Genomic DNA, 26,558 nt, shown 5'->3' on the forward strand with positions numbered 1-26,558 from the left:
ATTGAGTTGTATAAGTTCTTTATGTATTATGTTTGTATATTCTAGATGAAAATCCATTGTCAGATATGTGATTTGCAAAACTTCTCTCCCATTTTGTGCATGATCTTTTCATTTTCTTGATGGTATCTTTTCCTCTGATGATTTTTAAAAAGGATCTGTGAGTAGGACAGACAAGTAAAAGTTTATGGACTACTCTTAAGCTGGTCCAGTGTAACTCAATGGTATTAACATTTTTTTTCATGATGTGCATACAAATGAGGTTGCATTTATGAAATACACAGATTTAGTCAGGACTGGAATGATTGCAGTGCCTTTCTCCTTCCTCTGATTTCTCACAGTGGCTTTGTAGGGGTCACACATGGGTATTTTATAGGAGCTCTGGAGTAAGCCCTTTTATGCCCTTTATCCTTATTCTCCTCATAATTATGTACTGTCCAAAATTCTGTGGAGGGAGCACAGAACTTATCACCATCACTACTGCCAGTATTCTCTATGAAAAATAGCTTCCCTACTTAGAGTGCTGTCTCCTAATTTCTTCTTTACTATTTAATGTAGAAAATGAGGAAAGTACCCTGGATATCTTGATCACTGTGTCAAGCTCGGTTTTGAGTAGAACTACAACTGCTACACTAAGTCAAATAGTGAAGGTGATTGAAGAAAAAAAATAGCAATATAACAAGGCATCCTATTCTAAACAAGAATATCACAAGAAATAACGATAGCCTTCATCTGAGGTTCCATCTCTTGCTCTGTTGGTCACAGTCTGAGAAACCAGATCATGAAAGTCATCACTAGTATGAATGTGCTCAGGAGAAAGCCCTGAAGTCAATCAAGAGATATCAGTTTTGGAGCACTTGGGTGGCTCAGTAAGTTAAGCTTTTGACTTCAGCTCAGGTCATGATCTCACAGTTTGTAGGTTTGAGCCCCACATTGGCCTCTATGCTGACAGCTTGGAGCCTAGAGCCTGCTTTGGATTCTGTGTCTCCCTCTCTTTCTCTGCCCCTCCCCAGCTTGTACTCTGTCTCTCTCTCTCAAAAATAAGTATAAACATTAACAAATTCATAAAAAGAGATAATCAGTTTGGGTTTGGCTTGCCACTGACTTGCTTTAGAAATGTATGGATGCTTGTAGCAGGTGGTTTACACGTGTGTCTCAGTTTGTTCTTCTCTAAAGGAGTAAGAATGATCTGTCTAGAGGGCAGTGTTTATGTCTGGCATAATTAACTGGTAAGCCAAAGGTTTGGGCAATGAAATTACTTGTTTTTGAAGGTAGCCATAGCCTTCTCAGTATGGATTAATTTCTTTTGAGTTCTTAGCTCAGTATCTGAAAGGGAATATGCCCTTTATGCTTAATAGATGCTATTGATATTACTGTTACTAAGGTCTAGAATTATTGGAATGTGCTGTTTAAGTCATGATTTTTTCATTTTAAATTTTGGATTAATTAAACTTGTTCACAATGTGTCTCCAAATGAATTAATGTGAGTCCATTCTAAATCTTTAAAATACTACCCACACATCAGGTTAGCAAAAATATAAAAGCACTATAACCAGCAGCCATCAAACATCTATCACTTCTTGCCCTACCTCCTGCCTCGTTCCACTCAAATTTATTCTACTTCCTCTAAGTATGATCTCTTTGAAATAGAAATCTGATCATATAAGATTATAATAGCACCCAACTATATATACATAGTTTAGATAATAAAAGTTTATTCATATAATCTTAGGCTTAAATTTAGACTCATCAAGGAAAGTGCCTGTGTTATTTACATGTCCTAGTCAGGTTTACAATGGTATTATTTTGAAATGTCATAGAATTTTTGGATGATGAAATGAAAATTTGTTGACATTTGAATTAGTATTCCCTCTGCAAAGTTTAGGCTGCTTCTTCCAAGCAAAACTCTAGAGAGTTTTAAATATCAAAGACTATTTAAGTTATTATAAGTTGTTTAGCTAAGAGTTAAGCATTTTAAAATTAAATATGATTTGAATTCAAAGTAATTGATAAATTGTTGACACTTTTTAAAAAAATTAAATGTTTTTATTTATTTTTGAGAGAGAGAGAGAAAGAGACAGTGTGAGTGGGGGAGGAGAGAGAGAGAGAGGGAGACACAGAATCTGAATCAGGCTCCAGGCTCTGAGCTAACAGCACAAAGCCTGATGTGGGCTTGAACTCAGGAATTGCAGGATCATGACCTGAGCCAAAGTCACATGCTTAACCAACTGAGCCATCCATTTGCCCTAAATTGTTGACACTTTTGAAACAAGACAACTCAAATATGAATGTAGCTTTCAAGGTCAGCAATGAATAGGCTAACTTGATTGTCATAATTCTGCATAAAAATGTCACACTCTGATATTTTGTGAAGGGTTTATTTTACTTGAGTTTGCACATTAACAAGTGTTACGCTAAGCAGTTCTAGATCTAATTGCATTCTTGACTCTTAGAGGAGATGTAGTCACAAATCAGACCACTGTAGTGTATATCACTTACTCTAACACAAGGCTGATTTGTTACAACAGAGCGGAACCAAAGCAGTAGGTGTCTGGGAGTCTTGAAGACTCTGCAGAAAGTCTCCAGGAAGTTTGAGAACAACCAAGCAAAGCATACTGGTGAAAATATAGGCTCAACATTTTTCTGCCTTCTTACAAATTTGTCTTATGAAGTTCATTACCCTTTGTTACTCGTAAGTCCAGACATTTCCCTCTCTTCCACTTTCCAGAATGTTTACTTTCCAATTCCAAGGTAAACAATTTATAAATGAAATTGCAAGATATGTATGCACTCTTAGCACATGACTATGAGGTCAAAAGGAATCCCAGTGCTTACATGAGGACTCAGAGGTAACTGTGAGTTACTTCTTATGAAAGGGATAATAGAAAAGGATCAAATCTGGGTTTTTTTTTCTTTAAATTACTGAATCATAATTGTTCAAAACAAAAACTTTGATGTCAGCAGGAATAAAATTTAAATGTCTAATATTCTGGTAAAGAGCTAGAGCTTTCTCTTCATCCCATCTCTATGTTTATAACACAAGAAATACTTGTGTTTTGTTGATAACATGTTAATATTTTATAGAATCCTTGTGTGAGATATAAGTTTAGGGGTCCCTGGGTGACAGTCAGTTAAGCATCTGACTCTTGATTTCAGCCCCATTCATGATCTCATGGTCCTGAGATCGAGTGCCTCATTGGGCTCTGAACTGGGTGTGGAGCCTGCTTAAGAGCCTCTCACTCTCTTTCCCTCTGCACCTCCCCTCCCTTTGCGCGCACACACACACACACGCTATTTCTCTTGAAAAAAAAAAAGAAAGAAAAAGAAGTTTAACTGAATCATCTAGGGAAAAGTCTACCCGTTTGTGCCAAAAGACTATTGTCAGAATTAAATTAAATATGATACAGAAAATACCTAACAGCATTTTTGCCTCAGTGAATATTTATAAATGAAATTGCAATGAAATACTGATTAGTAAGAAAGTTCTCTTAACCGGAAATCTTTCTCCCCTGTCTTCTTTATAAGAGAAACTACATTTCTGAATCTGAATTACAATTTTTTTTATTTACTATGTTATCTTTGGCATGATAACGTACACAAAGAGCTGTTTTGAGGATTTAGTTAGAAAGCGTAAGTACTTCCCACGTTGTTCTGCCCAAGAAATGATAACTATATGGGACTTATTTTAATAATTATGATTATTTTCTGCATATAAATTCATTACACCAAATAACAAGCTTAGAGAAAATGTGAACTTAGGAAGTGTTATTGGAAAAATCCTAGTTCAATACACAGATGATTGAATATTAAATCACAAATTTTCTTTTTACCTCTGACGTACTAATAAGGTTCAGAGATTGTCCTCGATTTATACCTTATTTCTGGTACCTGGTTACTTGCTATACATGCCTGTCTTTACAACTATTTTCCCCGTGTTGCTCACTGACAGCCATCTTACTCAGAACCTTACATCCCATTTCGGGGCGCCTGCTCTTCACCTGCAGCCCTGGATTGCTGCATAATTCTGGCTGCTAGATTTTCTGTTGTCTGATTTAAACTGCCTGTGTGAACAGGCCTATTATTCTGAATTTCTCTCTTTGATTTTGACTACTTTTTTCTTTACCAGATGTGCCATTCTTGCCTGACTGAACTGACTTCTCTTCACGATTTTCAGGGGCATGTGTAACTCCAGTCAGTCTGCCTTTGGGAATGCACACATGCGTGTGTGTGTGTGTGGGTGTGCAAACACCTTTCCTACACACACACAAATCTGCCGGCTTTCTCATACTAGACTGACCACCAAAACTTCTTGGGTTCTGTACTGACAGCTCGGAGCCTGGAGCCTGCTTTGGATTCTGTGTCTCTCTCTCTGCTCCTCCCCTGTTTATGCACTTTCTCTCTCTCTCTCTCTCTCTCTCTCTCTCTCTCTCTCTCTCTCTCAAAAATAAATAAGCATGAAAAAATTTAAGAAAAAAGGAAAGGAAAGGTTTTCCTTTTATCTTTAAAGGTTTAATTTATCTAAGATTGATTTTTGTAAGAATGAGAGATAGGAATCTAATTCCAATGGTTTCAGACCATTTATGGAAAAATCCACAAGTTACCAAAGTACAATAATGCAAACTAGGTTATAAGTCAGGTTTCCCTCAATGTGTGGATTTCATTATGGTCTTTGTATTCTCTTCTAGTAGGTTTTGCTTTTACATTTCTGCATAACGTTAATCTCACCCCAACTTTGTTGTAAATCTTGTTTGTGATAAGGCACATTACCTCTCATAGGTCTTCTGTCTTTGATGTTCTTGGCTCTTTGTTACTTCCTATAAATTTTAGTTTCATATAGTTTGTCATGTTCTACCAAATAAACAAACACATAACTTTTATATATTAATTGACGTATTGAATCTATAGATCAGTTTGGGAAGAGTTGGTATGTTTAAAATGTTGATAGTCATTGTTTACAAATATATGTTTAATACATATTTTCTTTTTGTATGGTAATGGTATAAACAAGTGCAATTGAATTTGTAAGAAACCAGCTAAACCTATAAATTCTAATTTTCCTTTCCTATATACACAATGTTATAATAATGATAGTCTGAGTCATTCTTTCTAATCCTTTTAGTTATTTTTTCTTACCATTGAGAATATGTAGAGCAAGGTTCAATAAAGTTTCTTATTCAAAGGAGCATCTATAATATTCCACCATTAAATTCTGTATTTATATATATGTGTGTGTGTGTGTGTGTGTGTGTATATATATATATATATCTGTATCTATGTATATATATATTTGTATCTTACATGTACATTCATACATATATGTACATATATGCATGCATATATACATGCATGCAGTTACTGAATTTCCTGTTCATTTTTAGCTTTTCTTTTAGTTTTTGAAAAATCTGTGGTTATTACCAATTATACCTACTGTGTGATCTTTGTGCTTTAATTTTTTTTATCTGCCAATGTAATTGTAAGGACTAAATGCATGTCTAATGATAAATTTAGGTAAACCTAATGATGAATTGGCCATTATAACTACGGATGAATCTAGCCTGTATTTTATTTTGCATTTTTCCATGTATCAGTGTAAGAAAGTGTTAGTTTTAATTTCTTAATCTATACTTGACTAGCATTAGTTTCAAAGTAATATTGGCAGGGCACCTGGGTGGCTCAGTTCATTGAGCATCTGACTCTGGATTTTGGCTCAGGTCATGATCCCAAGGTCATGGGATCAAGCCCCACATTGAGCTCTGTGCTGAGCACGGAGCCTGCTTCAGGTTTGTTCTCTTTCTCTGTCTCTGCCTCTTTCTCTCTCTCTCTTTCTTTCTCTCTCTCTCTCTCCCTCTGCCCCTCTCCCCTGCTCATGTAATCTCCTTCTCTCCCCACCCAAAAAATTATATGGGCTCCACAAAATGAATTCTGGGAATGTTTCCTCCTTTTCTATTCCATGAAAGAATTTTTGTAAGGTTGCAATTATTTCTTCCTTGAATGCTTAGTAGAAAGTCACCAGAGAAAATATTTTGGCCTGAGATTTTAATTGTGAGAATAATTTTGACAAATAATTCAGTTTCTTTAAATTTAATGGGAATATCCAGACTTTCTAATTTTTTGTGCTCTATTTGGTGCATTATAATTGTCAAATTGTCTTTTCTCATCTGTTTTCAAATATATTTTTTGCAATACCCTCTTATGTCTGCAGTGCCCTCTTATTTTTTTTTTAAATCTCTTCAACCTCTGTATTTGTAGCTGTCATTCTGCATATTATATAATACTGCTTTAAATTTTTTTCTTGAGAAACTTGTGCAACTATCTGTGTACTTTCCTTTATATGAGTATTTTATTTTCCTTTTCCTTTCTTTATCACTTTCTTCCTTCACCTTATTTTGGGGGAAGGTGAGAGGGGCCAATTTACACATTTTTGCCTTGTCAACCTGTAAGCTTGTATGTTTAGTTTATTAATTTTAATCACTATTTTAGTTCATCAATCCCTCATAAAGCCCAAACCTCCTATCTGAAATTACATTTATTCTATCTGAAGTGTATCCTCTAAAATTACCTTTAATGAAATATGTTCATGGAAGATTGCAACATAATTTTGCTGGCACCAAATGCTAGCAGTATTAAAGTTAGTATTCTGCTGTGTTTGGGCTTCATTTCTTGCCAGGTGTCTGGTTAATTTTTATTTTTCTGGATGCTTTTATGAAACTCTATATGCTTTTTTGTTTTGTACCTTCTTCATAATGATTGTACTTTTTTCCCTTAGAAATTTTACTTGGTACCTTTAAAATCTGCTAGGTTATTTGTTAGTTTCTGCTCCTGACTCATATTTAAAATTTTTAATTTTCACTTCTTTATGCACATTTTAGTATCTTTCATTCTCTGTCTGAAAATGTCATCTAAAGTATTTACACACCTGATGCTGCCAATGCTTTAAAATTTTACACATTTTTAAATTGAAGTATTACATACCTATAGAAAAATGCAAATATTATAAGTGCACAGAAGGCTGGTTTTTTTAAACAAGATTAGCACATATAACAGAACCTACATCAAGAAATAAGACATTATTGGCACCAGAAAAACTCCTTCAGTACTTTCTTGGCATAATCCAGTTTCTCTTCCAGAGTGCTCCTTTTCTCATCGCTACACCACAGGTCAGTATTGCCTATTTTTATTCAGTAATGACTGATGTGTCTGTATGCTTTTACCTTTTCATCCTTTTGTGAGATTTTTCTGTATTGTTTTCTGCAGTTGTGGTCCATTAATTTCTGTGGCTGAAGAATATTTTGTTATGTGTAGAGAGTCTTTATAGTGCTGATGAAAACTTGCATACTTTCTATTTTGTGGCTATTACGAATAGTGCTGTAATCTGTACGTGTGTTTTGGTAAACTTACGTATGCATGTTTGTTGGGTATACACTACCCAAATTAATGAGACGTAGATCATGTATATGTTCAGCTTACTACATACTTCCAGTTTCCCAAAGAGGCTAAACCAATTGTCAAAAGCAACCCATGCTCCCAATAGTTTCATATGAGTTCCAGTTGCTCCACAGCCTTACCAGTACTTACTCTTTTCTATCTTTTTAATTTTATTATTCATTTTTTAAATGAACTTTTGTTTTAGAATAGCTTTAAATTTAAAGAAAATTGGGAACAGGTTCTGGTTCAAGATGGTGATGTAGGAAGACTCTGAACTCATCTCCTCTACAGAGCACACCAAATTACACCTATTAATAGAACGATTCCTCCTAAAGAAGAATTGAGGGCTGACCGAGAAATACTGAACAATCAAATACAGAGACTGGCAAGAGGACAGCAAGAAGGATGGAGACACACCATGTTTTAAAAGAGTAAATAGCATAGACAGCCACAGCTCCAGCTAACCAGCAAATGTCACCAGTCACAGTCTGCATAGTGGTCACCATACACAATACCACTTCTTCAACTTTAAAATTAGCTAATCCATATATAAACAACCATATAAACAAACACAGAAAGTCAAACAAAATGGTGAGATAGAGGAAAATGCTTCAAAAGAAAGAATAAGGGAAAAAAAAACAGTAAAAGAATGAAATGAAACAGAGATAAGCAATATGACCAATAAAGAATTTAAAGTGATGATCATAAAGATAGTCACAGGACTGGAGAAAAGAATGGAAGAACTCAGTAAGACCTTTAATAATGAGATAAAAATAATGAAGAGAACCGATCAGAAGTGAAGGATACAATAACTGAAATTAAAAAAAAAATACACTGGAGAGAATCAACAGTAGATTAGAGGATGCAGAAGAACATATCAGTGATCTGGAAGACAGGATAATGGAAAGCACATAAGCTAAACAGCAAAGAGAGAAAATATTTTTTTTAAATGAAGATAGATTGGGGTATGGGTGGCTCAGTTAAGTGTCCAACTCTTGATTTTGGCTCAGGTCATGTGTTCAGGGTCATGAGATCCAGCCCTGTGTGAAGCTCCATGCACAGCTTAAGATTTTTTTCTCTCCCTCTCTCTCTCTCTCTTTGCCCCTCTCTCACTCTCTCTCTCTATCCAATTAATAAATTTAAAAAATAGATTAAGAAATCTCTTGGACAATGTCAGGCAAACAAACATGTGCATTATAGGGGTCTCTGGAGAAGAAGAGAGAGAGAAAGTTGTAGGTAACTTATCGGAAAGGGATAATAATTAAAAACATCTCTAAACCTAAGGAAGGAAATAGACGTCCAAGTCCAAGAAGCACAGAGAGTTCTTAACAAGATGAACCCAAGGAGGTCCACACCATGGCACATTATAATTAAAATGTCAAAGGTTAAAGATAAAGAGAGAATCCTAAAAGCAGCAGTGAGAGAAAATGTTACCTACAAGGGAAAACCTGTATGGCTATCAGCTGATTTTTCAGCAGAAACTTTGTAAGCCAGAAGGGAATGGCATGATATATTCAAAGTGCCGAAAGGAAAAAAAGAAAACCACAACCAAGAATACTCTCCCCGGCAAGGTTATCATTCAGATTTGACGTTTATCATCACTAAACCAGCTTTACAAGAAATGTTAAAGGGACTTCTTTAAGTGGAAAAAAATGCTTATAATTAGACAAAAGAGAAATATGAATAAAAGTTGTAGAATATGACAACATATACATGAAATGTGGAGGAAGGAGTAAAAAGGGAAGAGAAAGTGAAAAAGAAAAAGAAAACAGATTTTTTTTGTTTTCCAGTTTTTAGAATGTGTTTAAACTTAAATGACCATCACATTAATATAGACTGCGATTTACTTAGAATGTTATGTATGACCCTCATGGTAACTACAAACCCAAAGCCTATTATAGATACACAAAAAGTAAAGAGAAAGAAAGCCAAATAAAACACTATACGTACTTATCAATCACAAAGAAAGAGAACAGAGATGAAGAATAGAACAAAGAAGTAAGAAAAAACAAAACAAATCTTTAAAATGACAATAAGTACATACTTAGCAGTAATTACTATAAATGTAAATGACCTAAATTCTCCAATCAAAAGACAGAAAGTAGCAAAATGAATTAAAAAATAAATAAGACCCATCTTTATGTAGTCAGATGTAAAGACACATGCAAACTTAAATTGAAGGGCTGAAAAAACATTCACCAAGCAAATGGAAGTGAAGAAAGAGCTGGGTAGCAATACATCAGACAAAATAGACTTTAAAACAAAGACTAACAAGAGACAAAGGAGGATATTACATCATGACAAAGGGATCAATCCAACAAAAGGATATAATAATTGTATTATATATCAAGATACTAGTATCATGCTAGTATCATACTCAACACTGGAGTACCTAAATATATAAGGCAAATATTAATAAGCATAGGGAAAGTGGTGGTAATACAATAATAGTAGAGGATTTTAACACTCCACTTACATCAATGGATAGATCATCCAGACAGAAAATCAGTAAGGAAACAATGTCTTTGATTGACACATTGGGCCAGATAGACATAAAAGACAAATACAGAACATTCCATCCAAAAACAACAGAATATACATTCTTTTCAAGTGCACATGGAACATTTTCCAGAATAGATTGCATATTAGGCCATAAAACTAGCCACAGTAGATTTAAGGAGATTGAAATCATACTATGCATCTTTTCTGGCCACAACAATATAAAACTAGAAATAAGTCCCAAGAAAAAATAAACTGGAAAAAATACAAACATGTTGATACTAAAAGTCCAATGGGTTAATGAAGCAATCAAAGAATAGGTAAAAAAAAAAGAAAAAAAAATACATATATATCATGGAGACAAATTAAAATGAAAACACAAGAGTCCAAAAGTGACAGTAGTTATGAGAGGGAACTTTATACCAATACAAGCCTACCTCAAGAAATAAGAAAAAAACTAAAATAAACAATCTAACCTTATGCCGAAAGGAACTAGAAAGGGAGAAAAAAACAAAGCCCAAGGTGAATAGATGAATGGAAATAATAAAAATCAGAGCTGCAAAAAATGATATAGAGACTTAAAAAAAACAGTAGAAAAAAATAAATGAAACCAAGAACTGATTCTATGAAAAGATAAATAAAATTGACAACTCTTAGATTCTTCAACAAAAGAAGAGACAGGATCTGAATAAATAAAATCAGAAATGAGGCAGGAGAAGTAACAACTGATACCACACAGATGCAAACGATTATAAGAGAATACTATGAAAAATTATATGCCAACAAACTGGACAACTTAGAAGAAATGGATAAGTTTCTAGAAATATACAATCTTCCAGAACTGAACCAGGAAGATTAGAAAATCTGAATAGTAATATTACGAATAACAACATTGAATCAGTAATTAAAAGACTATCAAAAAATAAAAGTTCAAGACCAGATAGAGTCACAAGTAAATTCTACCAGACATTTTTTTTAACCAGACATTTTTAAAGAAGAGTTAATACCTATTCTTCTCAAACTATTAAAAAAATAGAAGATGAAGGAGAACTTCCAAATACATTCTATGAGGCTGTCATTACCCTGGTACCAAAACCAGGCAAAAGACATAACAACAAGAGAAAACTACAGGACAATATTCCTGATGAACATATATGCATAAATCCTTAACAAAATATTAGCAAATTGCTAATTGCACAAATATTAGCAAATTGCACAAAATTAAAAAGAACATTCACCACAATTAAGTGGGATTTATTCCTGGATGCAAGGATGGTTCAATATTTGCAAATCAATCAATCAATGCCATATGCCACATTAATAAAACAAAGAATAAAGATTATATCATCTTTATAGATGTAGAAAAAGCATTGACAAAGTATAATATCCATTCATCCTAAAAACCTTCAACAGAGTAGGTTTAGAAAGAGCATACCTCAACATAATAAAGACTGTATATGAAAAACCCACAGCTAACATCATCCTCAACAGTGAAAGACTGAGAGCTTTCCCTCTAAGATCAGGAACAAAACAAGGATGTCTTCTCTCATCACTTTTATTCAACATAGTACTCGAAGTCCTAGCCATAGCAATCATACAAGAAAAGTAAATAAGAGGCATCCGTATTTGTAAAGAAGGTATCAAACTGTCACTATATGCAAGATAACATAATACTACACATAGAAAATCTTAGATTCCACAAAAAACTATTAGAAGTAATAAACAAATTCAGTAACATGGCAAGATATAGAATTAATACTCAGAAGTCATTAGCATTTCTATACACTAACAATGAAGTCACAGAAAGAAAAAAAAACAATAAAACAAAAAAATAGCAACACCATTTACACCAAAAAGAATAAAATACCTAGGAATAAATTTAACCAATGAAGTGAAAGACCTGTACTCTGAAAGCTATAAAACACTGATGAAAGAAATTGAAGATGACACAAACAAATGGAAAACTAGTTCATGCTCATAGATTGGAAGAGTTAATATTGTTAAAATGGTCCTATTACCCAAAGTAATCTACAGATTCAGCACAATCCCTGTTAAAATACTGATAGCATTTTCCACAAAATTAGAACAAATAATGCTAAAATTTGTATGGAACCACAGAAGATCCCGAATAGCCAAAGTAATCCTGAGAAAGAAGAACAAAGCTGGGGATATCACAATTCCAGATTTCAAGATATACTACATAAATAGTAATCAAAACAGTATGGCATTGATACAAAAATAGACACATCAAAAGAACTGGATAGAGACCCCAGAAATAAACCCACATTTATATGGTCTATTAACCTATGACAAAGGAGGCAAGAATCTACAATGGCGGAAAAGATAGTCTTTTCAATAAATGGTGGTGGGAAAACTGGACAGCTACATGTAAAAGAATGAAAGCGGACAACTTTCTAACACAAAAATAAACTCAAAATGGATTAAAGGCTTAAATGTGAGACCTGAAACCATAAAAATCCTAGAATAGAGCACAGGGAGTAATTTCTCTGACACCAACCATAGCAACATTTTTCTAGATACATCTTCTAAGGCAAGGGAAAGAAATGCAAAATAAACTGGAATTCATCAAAATAAAAAACTTTTGTATAGCAAAGGAAACAAACAGCAAAACTAAAAGACAACTTACTTAATGTGAGAAGATATTTGTAAATAATATATCCAATAATGGGGTAATATCCAAAATAAAAAACTCATACAACTAACTCAACACCAAACAAAACAAAACAAAACAAAACAATCCAATTAAAAAATGGGCAGAGGATCTGAGTAGATATTTTACCACAGAAGACCTACAGATGGGCAACAGACACATGAAAAGATGCTCAACATTACTAATTATCAGGGAAATGCAAATCAAGACCTCAATGTGACAGCACCTCATGCCTGTTAGAATGGCTAAAATTAAGACAAGAAACAAGTGTTGGCAAAGATGTGGATAAAAAGGAATGCTTGTGCACTGTTCATGGGAATGTAAATTGACATGGCTACTGTAGAAAAAAGTATAGAGTTTCCTCAAAAAATTAAAAATAGAAATATCATATGATCCTATAATTCCTTTATTGGGTATTTACCAGGGAAAATGAAAACACTAATTCAAAAAGATATATCCACCCCTTATTATTTACAATAGCCAAGACATGGAGGCAACATAAGTGTGTATCAGTAAATAAATGGATAAGGAAAATGTGGTATATGTACACAATTGAATAGTACACAGCCATAAAAAAGGACGAGAACACGATTGAATAGTACACAGCCATAAAAGAGGATGAATTGTGCCATTTGAGAAAACACGGATGGATCTAGAAGGTATTATGCTAAGTGAAATAAGTCAAACTGAAAAAGACAAATACACAGGATTCCAATCATAAATGGAATCTAAAACAGTGAATAAACAAAAAGCAGAATCATACTATAAATATAGAGAACAAATTTATGGTTGTCAGAGGGGAAGAAAATGGGAGGTTGGGCAAAATGGTTGTAGGTGAGGGGGTTATGGAATGAGTAAGTCATGGGAATAAAGAGCAGAGCATAAGGAATACAGTCAATGATATTATAATAGCAATGTAATGGGACACATGGTAGCTACACTTATGGTGAACATACCCTAATGTGTAAACCCTGTCAAATCACTAATTTGTACACATGGAACTCATGTAACATTGTGTGTCAACTATATTCAAAGAAAAAAAAGAGAGAAATTAGGAAGATAGTAAATTAGAATAAGGGAGAGTTTATATATACTCCACTCCTAGCAGGCTGACTTGTTTGTTTTATCTGGGTTTTGCTCTTGGCAGGGTTGTTTGTGTGTGTATGTGGTGCCTGACTTTTTTTTTTTTTTCTTTATCTTTCAGATTTCTTAGAGTCGTTTTCATCAGAAAGGTCAGACAAGGAATCTAGTCCTCTGTGCTACTAGGCATGGACGTTTACATTTATTCTTCAACTCACTTCAATATGATCTCAAACCTACCAGATCTTGTTGTCCATCCCAGTGAAATACTTTTCTTCTCGTATTTTAGCTTTTACTTAACAGCAGCTTTTGCTAGTCCTTTACTCCTATCCTTTTATCTTTTATTTTATTTTTTTTTTCTACTGGCTACTCCTTGGCAGACACTTTTTGCTGCTTCTTTTCTTCACAATCAGATCACTAAATTTTGGAATGGATCATTCCTCATATGTTCTGTATACCATCCTGCTCCAAGTTTTTAAATAGTCTGTATGGTAATCACTTTCGAACATATCAAGCACAGATCGCTTTGCGGAGCTCCATTTTTTTTTTTTTTAATCCAACTGCTTATAACATCTTTCACTTGCATATTTCATAAACTTCTCAAATTGATTATATCCAAAAGGGAATTCTTGATTTTCTCTGGTTTCTCGGTTTAGGACTTTACATGTATTTTCCCTCTTTCCGAATACACATTCACTCTTTGACTCTCTCTCTTATCCACAGGTCTTATCTAAGATAGTGCCTGCACAGGGTGGCTTTTCCCTCCCTAACTAGCTTCCAAATATGTGCTTTCTATTCTATTGCTGTGATAGTTTTCTTCATGGCATTTCTCACAGCCTGCTGTTACTGGACCCTTTCCCTTATTTCATTATATTCTGTCTGGCATATTCCTAAGGAAGCTCTATGGGGCCAGATTCATATATGTCCTCATAATTGCTGTATTCCCAACACTTGCCTCAATCATAATTAATAGCACCTAGTAAATACTTGGTAAACATTTGTTGAGTAAATGCTGTTCTTACTTTTTAAGTCTTTTATAAGATGCAGTAAAGAGTGTCAAAGTCTTAGCAACTTTGGCAGGAAAACAAAAGCAGGGAAACTGCAGATTTCACTGTGATTTTGCTTGGAGAACTTTAATATTTAAAAAATATGTTTCTTATTCGGTCGTGGCTTACTCCAGAGTCCTAGGTTTTGCCTGTGATGACACATTATTTAGAGAACATGGTCTGGAAGAAGTGGTGTGACTTGAATTCAACTCAAGGAATATTGGAAAATCTCAGTATTGCTTTGCACAAGCCTGTGCTAGATCAACAAGAGCGGTGATGGAGGGATGTATTCTACGTATTAATAAACACTCTTGTGAGAAAGCATTTTCATTATGCATTTCCTTCAGAAGAGAATTTCAGAACTGACCAAGTGTCAAAGATATTGTGTGCATTGCCAGGTCAAGGAAAAAATCAAAATCTCTCTTATTCCAATCATGGGAGTCTTTTATTGAAATTTAGTGTTTGAGCAGAATTGAGTTTTACTCTAAATTTACTAACACATTTTCCATTTACTTCAATTTTTAGAAGGTGGATTTTTTTTCTGTATGACCAAAAGAAATAGCTAATCTTTGTAAAGATTGGCTTAAGTTTTAGCTTTTGTAGAAAATATACTTTCAATGCAATGAAGGTATTTTATTTTAGTTTGTGTTTTGCTGAAGGGAAGAAGGGAACAGAGAAGGGGAACAAGGAAGATGAGGTGGAATGGGAGTGCTATAATATTTTTTTTTTGTAATGAGACTATCAAAGGTATCTCTCAAAAAAGAAGGGATATCACTGATATTAAACCACTTTTAGTACATCTAGTCCTGATTTCTACTATTAGCTTTGCTATATTTCAGCACATTTTTGCAGTCAGAAAATTATCTTTGACCATTAAATGTGTTTTGTTTCTCCGTGCTTTGGTTTATGGGAAAAAAAGGCATAATAACGATTTTCTCATCTGCTCTCAAAAGCACTGTTGTTAGAGTTAATTAGAGAAAGGTGAAACACTATGCTGTCCTCAAGAATCAGTATTCGTATGTTAAATGCAAATTAATGTTATTTATGTTTGTTTTATAACAATTACTTCAGTCATGAAATAATCAGCAAATTCAACCTTATTTATAATTTCTTACACAAAAGGATCCTGTATTTTATAAAATGTCATTGTTTATTAAAATTCACAGATAAGTTCAAGTAACCTTGTTTAATGCATCATAATGCTGTTTATACTGTTCACTTTGTAAGATGTTCCCAAGCTACTTTGTCAACAACATTCTTAAGCAGGCATTCTGAGCATGAAGGTAATAAAATTCTTGTTTAAAGTATTAAGAAGTCATAGGGGCTGTCCAGTTTAATCATAATTGTGTAGCTGATAGGGCAGGCACATACAGAGCATGTGTTTAGTAACTTACTAAAGTTTAGTAGCTTACTAAAGTTTAGTAACTTACTAAAATAACGATGAAAACTTTCCATTTATTCATGCCTGAAAAATATGACCCATCTTGGTGCCTGATGATGTTTTTTGGAATAATAACATTAATTGTGTAAATTTGGTGAATGAATGGACTAATCATTTTTATCAAATGGACTAAGGATATGGCTGGATTATCTTAGAGTTCTGCCTTCATTTCTGAGAACTCCCAAATAATCTATGGAATCCTATTGACATTGCTTTATGCATAATCATGCATTTGCAAGTGCACACACACACACCTCACACAGTCTCTGAGGTTTTTTTGTTTTTGTTTTTTTTTCCAGACTTAGCGACATGAAACAAAACTATATTGTTATATTTATATGTCATGATATTTTTAAACAAATATGATTTATGATTAGATTTAGTGACTTAGAATAATAACAGAAATTAGGTTATTTTTAACAACTCAACGCATTGCTCTAAGACAAATAGAAAAGGACAAAAATCTTTGTGGGAAAACGTGCATTATATAATATAGTGAAAATAAGTTCAGGATTTTAGAGCAGAAAGTTAGAAATACAGTAAATCTTTGGATTGCAATTATCTTGTTCTGTGAGTGTTCTACAAGATGAGCAAACAATTCTAGGGGCGCCTGGGTGGCTCAGTCGGTTAAGTGTCCGACTTCAGCCCAGGTCATGATCTCACGGTTCGTGAGTTCGAGCCCCTCATCAGGCTCTGTGCTGACAGCTTGGAGCCTGCTTCCGATTCTGTGTCTCGCTCTCTCTCTCTCTCTGCACCTCCCCAGCTCGTGCTCGCACTCTGTCTCTGTCAAAAATAAATAAACTTAAAAAAATTTTTGAAAAAAGATGAGCAAACAATTCTAATAAATTTTAACTTGATAAATGAGTGATGTCTTCAATATGAGTAGTACATTACTCTGGAGTCACATGATCACAACTGAGTCAATGGTTCTTCTCTGTCTCTCTCTCACTGCAGGATTGTGGGTGATCATCCCCCATGTTTGGATGCTCAGTCTCAGCCCATGGTGTTTGACAGAAAAAAGTGATTTTTTCACAATGTTGGAAGGTGCCCACAACAGGTACTGGTATATTTTTTGTCACTTTAGAGCACCTATGGACAGTCTTTTGCTTTTCCATACAACAGTAAGCTTAGGAATGCTTTGCTTCATTCTAGGTCAGGATGTCTGCAGATATAGACCCTTTCCTCTGCTACCTTATTGCCAGTTACATTAAATACAGTAAATAAGAAGAGTTCATTAATACTGTACTGTAGTCAACATCCGTTAGTGATAGTGAAAGTTATCGTACACAATAACTCTCCTCTCTCTTATTTCCCTCACACCAGCCACAAAGGTTTTCAAAAGTAAGTGCAGGTTAACTTGTTTATTTTTGTTTATATTTTATATTTTATTTATTATTTTGTATCATATTAGAGTATTGTAATCATTTTTATATGAATATTTTTGAGTTGTGAAATGATTCATCTGAGTTTCCATTATTTCTTATGGGGAAATTCACTTTGATATATAAGTGTTTTGGATTATAAGCATGTTTCTGGAACAAATTATGCTTGCAAACCAAGGTTTTACTGTATTCTAGATTGGTCTTTTCATTTTAAAAATTAGGATAATGTTCTTGTAGAAATTACCTGGTTCATGGAAGAGTAGATAGCTGTCAAAAAGATTATTTGAATTTCAGTTTCATATTATTTTTCCCTATTGTTCTCTCTTGATTGACTTAAACATTTTAGAGCACTAACCCAATATAGTCTCATTCATTCATTTATTCAGTGTCCATTTCTATTAGAATATAAGTCCCTTTTGGGCAGAATTTTGTTCTTAATCATTGTATCCTCAGTACTTGAACAGTGTCCAGAAAAAAATGTGTGTTCAGAAAATGGATGTTGAATAAATTAAGTAATTGTGAATAAAACTTGCCATTCACTCCAATAAATTATTGTAGCGTGACTTCTATCATGGCCACCCTAAAGAGTGTTTTCTGGCAGAGTTCACCATTGAACTTTATTTCCAAATGCAAGTATCACTTTTTAGTTTTTTTTTTCCAACATAGCTTTTGCATTAAGTATTATTCTTGGAAAAATGATTTTCATAAAATAAAATACATGAGTTTTTAATTATCTCTGAGTAACCTGTGTGACTCCCTGTGTAACTACCACCCTAGTTAGGAGATACTGTGTTTATGTCACCCTGTAAGTTTTCCATATGCTTTTTTCCGTCAATTCTCCTCTCACCATAGGTAACCATTGCTGTGATTTCTACTATGCAGGTTAATTCTGTCTTTTCCTGCACATTACTTAAATGGGATTATAGATGATATATACTTTTGTATCTGTATTCTTTTGATAAAATTAATATTTTTGAGATGCATCTGTGGCATGACATTGTTCAGTTACTTTTGCATTTTTATTGGAATGTAGTATGTCATTGCATGAATATACCAAAATGTATTACTTATTCTCCTGTTGATAGACACCTGGGCTCTTTTGAGTTTTTCCCTATGGTGATTAAAGCTGCTATATATGTTCTGATAAATATCTTTTCTGAGTATATACATTTTCTTTCTTTTCCTTTTTCTTTCTTTTTTTTTGAGGGGACAATGTCTTAATGAGGAATTCCTGGGGTATAAAATGGTTTTATATTTAAATTTAAAAGATATCGTCAAAGTTTTTCAAAAGGTTGTACCATTTTGTATCCTCACAAGCAATAGTGAGGGACTATTAATTATTTTATGTTTTCTTCAATAATCTTTTCCGTTTTAGCCTCTTAATGGGTGTTTAGTGCGCACACACACACAAGTGAGGGGAGGCAGAGAGAGAGGGGGACAGAGGATCTGCAGCAGGGTCTCTGCTGAGAGCAGACAGCCTGATGTGGGGCTTGGACTCAGGAACTGCAAGATCATGACCTGGGCAGAAGTTGGAGGCTTAACCGACCGAGTCACCCAGGCGCCCCTGCTGTTTTATTTTTATTACGCTGATGACAAATGATGGTGAGCAACTTTTTTGATGCTTATTGGCTCTTCGTATGTCTTCATTTTTAAGTGTCTGTTGTTCAAGCAGTCCAACTGTTTTTAACAGATGAGTGATTTGGTCTCTGTATTATCGATTTGTAGGCGTTCATATGTATACATATATACTTCATATGTTGATTTATATATGTTCTTCATTGTGGGTTTACTTTGCCTTTTAACATTTAATTTTAATTAACCCTATATTGTCATTTTTATTTGTCCTAGCTTAGAATTTTTTTTTATCTATTAAAAAAAAACCTTATCTATCTCAAGGGCTTGTTAAGATATTCTAAGTTGTCTGCTAGATGCTCTATATGTTTAACTTTTGCATTTAGGTCTATAAATTTACTTTAAGTAGATTTTTGCAGATGATGTGAGATAGGGGCTAAAGTAAATCTCTCCATATATAGATTTATAATGTTTACAGCATGATTTGTTGGAAACACCATCATTTCTCCACTGGGTTATAATTACACCTTCTTCAAAAATCAATTGGCCATGTATGTGTGGGTTGATTTTCATGCTTTCCATTTGGATCCATTGATTGAAATGTTTACCCTTGAGTGAATAATATAGTCATGATAGATCAGTTTTATGGTATCCTTTAAAATCAGCTATTGTAAGCCTTCCAGTTTTATTTTTCCTTTTCAAAATTATTTTGCTCTTTTAAATCCTTTGCATTTTCCTATAGAATAGAGAATTAGCTTGTCAATATCTATAAAAGAAAACCGTTGAATAGGATTGCATTGAATCTATGTAAAATTTTGGAGAGCATTTATACTTTAACAATGAGTCTTATTTGTAAATATAGACACATTAGGAACATTTTGTTTAGTTTATAAATATTTGGAGATTTTGGAGATGTCTTATTGTTATGTATATTATATTTCATCTATTTTCCAAGAAACATGATCTGTGTGATTATATTCCTTGACACTTTTTGATAATGTTCTGAGGCTTTGCATATGGTCTATTTTGTTTTATGTTCCTTGTGTATTTAGAGTGAATTGAATGTGAGCCCTGCAAGTTTTATTTAAGAATCTAAGAATGAAGATAAAGTAAAATTGTTAATACAGTTGTTCAAATTTTCTAAAGCCAAAATTTTTTTAAAAAGCATATTTATTTATTTTGAGGGAGAGAGAGAGAGAGAGAGAGAGTGAGAGAGAGAGAACATACCCAAATGGGAGCATTGTACAGAGGGAGAGTGAGAGAATCCCAAGCAGTCTCAGCACTGTCAGCACAGAGCCCAGCATAGGGCTCAAACTCAGAAATGATGTGATCATGACCTGAGCTGAAATCAAGAGTCAGACACTTATCTGACTGAGCCACCCAGGTGCCCCTAAAGCCAAACTTTCTTAAACTTTTTACTTTCTACTTACTAGGAGTGGAGTGTTAAATTAAATCTCTAAATATGATTGGCATATGATAATGACTTTTTGGATTTATCCCTTTAGTGCTAACAAATTTGGCTTCATGCATTCAGAAACTCAAGCTCTATTATTAGGTGTTTCAGTATGAATAATTTTTGTTGACCTGTCTACAAGGTAAGTGACCCATTCCTTTGTAATTTCAAATCTATTATTAATCACATGCAATGAATTTTTAGTGTCACATATTACATTATCTAATTCCTAGTACTTACATTGGTTATTTAAATAATTTTCGTATCTCTCCTGCAATTTCCCATTGCTTTAACAACTAAACCTATATGTTTCTTCAAATTCTTTAACATTATGTTAAACACTATGCTCACATTAGTTAAAATAGCTATTTTAAAGTCCTTTAATTGAGGTCATTTGTGGGGGCTAATTTCTATTTGATGATTATTGTTAGTATGGGTCATATTTTTCTGTCTTTTTGGAAGTCTAGTAACAGTTGAATCTATACTCATTAAGTTGAAGAATCCAAAAATCCAAAATCTTCCTCTAAATAGAGTGCTAGGCTTTATTTTAGCAGATTCTTATATTAATGATGGTCTGCATTCTTTCATGGAGGCTTGGTTTGAGGCTTTATTGGGACAGATCTATTTTGGTATTGCCCTTGTTCCTAGAATATTCCTTCCGGGGTTTCAATGGAAAGTTCAAAATGGTGACCATACCCATCCCAGTTGGCAGGACTTGAACTCCAAATGTAGTTTTCCAACCATTGGGCAACTGCTGAAATCTCTAATCACCTTTTTAAGGTTATCCACTCTTGTTTTATCCTAGCTTATAGGGAACCTTCCCTTCACAGGCATAGTTCAGAAACTTGGAATTCCTTTCTTTCTTCTTTTCTCCCCTAGATTTTTATCTGTTCTGGATGTTCCGAAATTTGCCTGTGATACCTCCGCCCAATTAGATGACCATTTTCTACAAGATCTCTATTCTTTGGGTGCCAGGGGGACTGAGGAGTACACTTCCAATAAAAACCTGGTAAATGGGATCTTATCACTGTTTTTCCTTTCTTTCACTGTTTTTGTCTGCTTCACTTTCAGCCTGCTTTTGATTGCTCACCAGTACCTCTGGACTATGTGTGCATTCATATTCCATAGTCTAGAATTTTTAACAACACGAGGGTTAGGGTGATACAAACTACATTGCCATTGTTGGAGTCTGGAAGTCAGTATGTAGAATGTGTTTTCAAACTATTATGTTTTTTTGCTTTCTGCAGTCCAGAAAGCCCTTTGGATCTTTTTTTTTTTTTTTTTTTTTTAAGATTCCCAGAAGCTCTCTTTCATCCACCATTCTTCTAATTGCTGTTCCTCAGGCTTCCATCTTTCGCCTATATTCTGCATGTTCTTTCATGGCTTTTATATTGTGCAAAAGCATTTATTACACCCAAATATATTTTCCTTTGTTTTATTCTTTACCTTGATATCAGTTATTGCAACCATTTACTGTACATCTCTATTAGATTTGTCCCTCAAATTCTTTACTGACTTGGCCCAAATTCAGTGTCAGATGAACAGTGGCCACTATCACATTCTTTGGATTGGAGCCTGCCTCAAAATCTCTGAACTCAAAGAGACAGATACGGGTTTAGGAGGTGTGTGTGGGTTTTTTTCTGTCACAGTGGCATTTTAGTGTAGGTCTCACATTGTTGATGCCATTTTAATTTTTCCCTTGGAGCATGAGATTCCAGAATCTTGAAGCCAGAGCAGGTCACAAACTCAAGGAAAACAAGCTTCACTCAGTTTTATGACCTGAAATTCCCACAGCAATACATGATTAGTCTCTCAGCAGATATCCCAGAGTCTTATTTCTGTAATACTCCTAATAAGACACCTGTCACGTTTCATTCATATCTGTAATCATTTCCTGTGTGAGGTACTTAATAGGTATTTGTTGACTAAATTAATTTATTTAACAAACATTTACTGAGCATCTACATTGCATAGGTATTTGGAATAAAGCAATCAGTGGGGGAGACAAAAATCTCTAGTCTGTGGTATAAATGACGTTTATATATATATATATATATATATATATATATATATATATATATATATATGCCTACATTTATGACTAAACCACAGCTTATTGTTCTGCTCCTACTTTCTTAATCATACTGGCCTGAGAGATTCTGTGTCTGATCATAGCTTTCTCTGAATCACTCATCTTCCAAATCTCATATCCATTATAAGCCTTTTATGCCTAAACATTGCTTATTATAAGCACTTTATGACTAAACATTCCTTAAAGAGTCATGTCATTTCTACCAAAACATTCCACAATTATCGTTGAGTATGTTAAGTCAGATGCATTTGATATTGCCAAATACTACATAAATGACATACCTTTACAATTGCATTTCCTATAACTGTCATTCAGAACATTCTCTTTCTAAAGATTTTTATGATCTGTAGAATGTGGTTTGAAAATCAAAGGAGTATAAAGCATTTTAAAATATTCCAGTCCTCCTTGAACATGCATAATAGCCTTTGAAAATATACATTTCTTGAAATAGTGTCATTTGCTATGAGATTTTTTTGTGCTAATACAACTAAAAGCAACTGAATTTTCATATATTTATTTTTTAAATTAAAAACAATTTTTTTTTTGAGAGAGAGTGAGCAAGTTGGGGAGGGGAGGAGAGAGAGGGAGAGAGAGAGAATCCCAAGCAGTCTCCATGCTGTCAGCACAGAGCCCGATGTGGGGCTTAATCCCACCAACTGTGAGATCATGACCTGAGCAGAAATCGAGTTGGACACTTAATTCACTGAGTCACCCAGGTGCCCCTTCATATATTTTAAAATAGATCCTATGTAGTTGACTACAAAGAAGTAACATGTTACTGAAAGGATATATGAATATAGTCACTCTTTTATCAGAACGTGGCTTATACTTTAATAAGTTTAACAGAACAATTTTTTATTTTCTTACACCAAGAACCTTTGCTATCTAGCTTGCCATCATTTTTAAATGGAGAAAAATCAGTAGAATTTTTTTAAAGTAAAGTAAGAAAGATATAATAATAACTAACATTAATCAAGCTCCTCTAGTACACTGAGAACATTTCATGTTTTTCTCATTTTGCTGGTGGTTTAGAAAATGGGCTTTTAAAGAAAAAAAATGTGATCCAGATCTTGGCTTTGCTGCTTGCTAGCTGTGTGACTTTGGACAAGTTACTTAATCCCACTAGTTCTAAGGTCTTTTCTTGTAAAGTAGGGCTAAAATGACTTCAAAGGATTGTTTTGCTAATTGTATAGAACACCTACAAGTCACAGTGCTATACACATAGATGGCACTCAATAATTTAGCTAAAAATTATTTTTATTACAAACAACATTGAAGGTAGGGTATTAGACTCTCTTACAGCTGAGGAGAGTCATTCTTTTACCATTTAACCTGAAGAGTAGAAATATTTGTATAGGAATGGGGAACCATTTTATTTATTTAAAACATTTTTTTAATGTTTATTTTTGAGAGAGAGAGACAGAGCGTGAGCTGGGGAGGGACAGAGAGAGAGACACACAGAATCTGAAGCAGGCTCCAGGCTCCGTGTTGTCAGTACAGAGCCTGACGCGGGGCTTGAACTCATAAACCATGAGATCATGGCCTGAGCCAAAGTTGGATGCTCAATGGACTGAGCCACCCAGGTGCTCCTGAATGGGAAATCATTTTAGATTTAACTACTCAGATTTTATTTGGCAAATATTTGGTGACCAATGAGTTCAAACCTGTTCTGACACTAAATCACTCATAGAGTCTCAAAAATAAGTTTACCATATTTGCCACTGATGAATTGTGGTATATGAATTGTGTGTATACAGAGACATGTACATACACGCACACCCATGCACACTCACACATTTTTACCTTTGGGCTGCCAAATGCACTTAACCACTTAGTTTCCTTCATTGTAGTTATAAATAAACTGTTTACCCACATCAATTTTTGAAGACTTCATTTTTTAGAGTAGTTTTACGTTTATAGAAAAATTGAAAAGGACGTACAGGTGTACCCTTTCCCATACATGCATAACCTTTACCATTATCAATATCTCCCACTGAAATGGTACATTTGTTACAACTGATTAACCTACATTGTAACATCATAATTATCCAAAGTCCATAGTTTACCTTAGGGTTCATTTTGGTGTTGCATATTCTAGGAGCTTGGAAAAATGTTTGTTGACATGTATCTATTATCATAGTATCATACTGATAAAAATCCTCTGTGCTTCACCCCCACATCATATTGAAATTGTAATGTGAAATTTACTTAGTTATCAATCTATTAAATTAATTAGTAATTAGGAATTAGTAATGAAACTATAGGCTGATAACTTCAGAAATGATGTTTTTCATCCTTTTAATCTTAAAATAAAATTGATTTGCTTTCCGAATACATTGTATGTCTTCTTTCTGATATACTGAATATAAATGACATCTTCCCCCCAAAGGCTTTGCTGGTAATGTAGAGTTTTTTTGGTTTTAATCTATATCAAAAGAAAGAGGTACAGTACGCTACTCTTCATAACCAGTTTTTGTGTTTTTTTTTTAACAGAAAGGATAGCTAATAATCCTCATCCATCCTTTTTGTCTCAACAATTCATTATAATGGCTTTTATTTGGTTCACTAGTAGAGGTTCCACCAGGCCCCATGTATACATTTTTAAATTGCAGTTTGAATCCTTCACACTAAATCATTTTGATAGCATATTTTTTTTCCCTTTGGAGGTTAAAAAAACACAACTCTTGACTTAGTTTGAAGCAAATAATCCTTTTAATGAGAAGATGAACTCAGCCACAGCATTTCTTTGATTTTTTTTTTTGAGTACAAGCGTGTTAATTAGAAATGAGTCAATGGTAGCAGGAAGAGTTGATACCCAATTTAATTACATTTCCTTGAATTAATAGAATTAGGTAGCTGGCACACTGTATTCTTCCTGTAATGCATTAACAACATTTTTTTATTAGTAGTAAGAATTTATAGTAGTTCAAGTAATAATTTATCTTGCATTAAATACATCTTCTCAGATTTAGTTGAAGCTAAGTATTCTTTCAGAATTTGTATGATATGTTTAAAACTTTTTCGGAAAATGCAATATTCTTGTTAAAACGATTAGGAATTTAAGACAAAAGACATGGATTAATAAGTAGAGCAGTATTTTACTTTTGTACTAGTTAAAAAAATCTTGAAACATTTTGAAATATTAAAATGACTGATTTAAGAGCTCTATAAAAACAGCTAAATTAGGCGCAAATAAAATTATGCCCTTAACAGGTCAAAACACTATATATAATCTGAGTTGCCTTGAGATTGCATTCGAGGAGGTAAACTTAAGGATAAATATCATCTATGAAATCTTTTAATGCTTAAAATCTTATCAGGATATCTAGTTCAGTTTTCATAATTTGATTTTGTCAATTTTTATAAGTCCTCTATTTACAATTTAGGAGAAAAATTATGAGAAAATTTACATTTATTTCTTCTTCAGAATAGCAGTTTTCACTGTACATTTGAATTACCTTTCTAATAAAAAAAAATTCTCTCTTAAACCTTTTTGGTCCCAAAGTATTGCTATGTTTTTCTCCTACCAAAAATAGTTCTCCAAAATTAAGGAGAGCTGGAGGAGGATTAAATCTCCTCTACAATGTTAGCCAACATTCTTGGTAGGATTTGGTTAAACATTAGTGATTAAAAAGATACATTGTAAGGGGTGAATGGGTGAACAGTGAATAATTTCAAATCTAAATGATTTAGAGAATCCAAGATCATCACATTAATCTTGGATTAACATACTAATGTGTGTTATGACACTCAAGATATAATAGTTCCTAGAAATTAGTAGAAAAAATACACTTATTTATTAAATATATTTTCTTGCCTAGTATAATGTGAAAAAAATCACTTAAAAATTTTTTTTTAATGTTTTTATTCTTGAGAGAGAAAGAGAAAGAGCGTGAGTGG

General features: G+C 33.7%; 1 long non-coding RNA gene across 1 annotated transcript in view; it reads left to right on the forward strand.

Moving 5' to 3' along the window:
* Positions 1 to 26,490, forward strand: part of LOC128313079 (uncharacterized) — a 549,707-nt gene extending 523,217 nt beyond the window's left edge. The window contains exon 11 of the long non-coding RNA XR_008293246.1: positions 17,114 to 26,490. This is a non-coding gene — a long non-coding RNA (uncharacterized LOC128313079). The remainder of the gene's footprint in view (positions 1 to 17,113) is intronic.
* Positions 26,491 to 26,558: the final 68 nt, after the last annotated feature.

Source organism: Acinonyx jubatus, chromosome E4 (assembly GCF_027475565.1).
Source record: "Acinonyx jubatus isolate Ajub_Pintada_27869175 chromosome E4, VMU_Ajub_asm_v1.0, whole genome shotgun sequence".
Lineage (NCBI taxonomy): Eukaryota > Metazoa > Chordata > Mammalia > Carnivora > Felidae > Acinonyx > Acinonyx jubatus.